Genomic DNA, 1,406 nt, shown 5'->3' with positions numbered 1-1,406 from the left:
TTATTGATCTTTTATATTATTTTCTTCATTTCAAATTCATTCAGTTCTGTTCTGATCTCTATTTCTTTTCTTCTACTAATTTTGAGTTTGGCTTGCTCTTGCTTTTCTAATTTAATTTATTTATTTGAAGTTATTCTTCTTTTTGATGTAGGTTGTTATAGCTATAAATTTCCCTCTTAGCACTGCTGTTGCTGTATCCCATAGGTTTTGGTATGTAGTTTTTACATTATCATTTGTTTCAAGAAATATTTCAATTTTCTTCTTAATTTCTTCATTGACCCACTGGTCATTCAGGAGCATATCATTTCATTTCCATGTGTTTATGTAGTTTCCAAAAATTCCTTTTGTTACTAATTTGTAGTTTTATTCCATTGTGGTCAGGTAAGATGATATTATTTTATTTTTTGAATGTTTTAAGGCTTGCTTTGTGACCTAACAAATGACCTATTCTTCAGAATGGTCCATATGCTGAGGAGAAAAATATGTATTCTGCAGCCGTTAGATAAAATGTTCTGTAAATATCTATTCGGTTCGTTTGTTCTATAGTGAAAATTAAGTCCAATGTTTCTTTGTTGATTTTCTGTCTGGGACATCTGTCCAATGCTGAGAATTGGGGTGTGCTGAAATCTCCAACTCTTATCGTATTTGGATCTATCTCTCTCTTTAGCTCTAATAATATTTGCTTTATATGTCTGGGTACAGCAGTGTTGAGTGCATCCCGATAGCTTCTTAAAGAGGCAGAAGATGGGACTAATACCAGAATCCTCTCTATTCCCTTTAAAGTACAGTATAATGGGAGTTGCCATGCTCAGAAAAATCTTTTTCTCATTATCTTTAAATTTTATCAGAATTGAACAACCCTTTCAGGCTTATTTATATTTAGATATCTAAATCTTTCCACCTCACTATGGTCAGAATATTGGTGTTCCCGCCACCAAATTCATATATTGAAACTTAATCCTCAATGCAGTAATATTAAGACATGGGGCCTTGGGTAGGTGATTAGGTTATGAGGGCTCTGCTGTCTTGAATGGGACTAGTGCCCTTATAAATTAGGTTGAAGAGAGCACCCTAGCCCCTTCAGCCAAGAATGCAGCAAGGGGCACCATCTATGAATCTATGAGTGAGGCTTCTACAGACACTGAATCAGCTGGTGTCTTCATCTTGGACTTCCCAGCCTCCAGAAATGTGAGAAATATGTTTCTATCATTTATAAATTATTCAGTGTACAGCACTTTGTTATAGCAGCCTGAATGTGCTAAAACATACCCTATTGTTGAAAATTCTGCTGCCCAGAGTCAACAAAACACAGAAAACAGCCATCCCCTTCTCCTCCCTTATCCTGTTACAGAATTCTGCCTTAACAAGACCCATTTTTATCAGTGTATATTGTTCCCATATAATTC

This window comes from Macaca fascicularis, chromosome 7 (assembly GCF_037993035.2).
Source record: "Macaca fascicularis isolate 582-1 chromosome 7, T2T-MFA8v1.1".
Taxonomy (NCBI): Eukaryota; Metazoa; Chordata; class Mammalia; order Primates; family Cercopithecidae; genus Macaca; species Macaca fascicularis.
The sequence above is the reverse complement of the archived record's forward strand: the minus strand, read 5'-3'. Positions refer to the sequence as shown.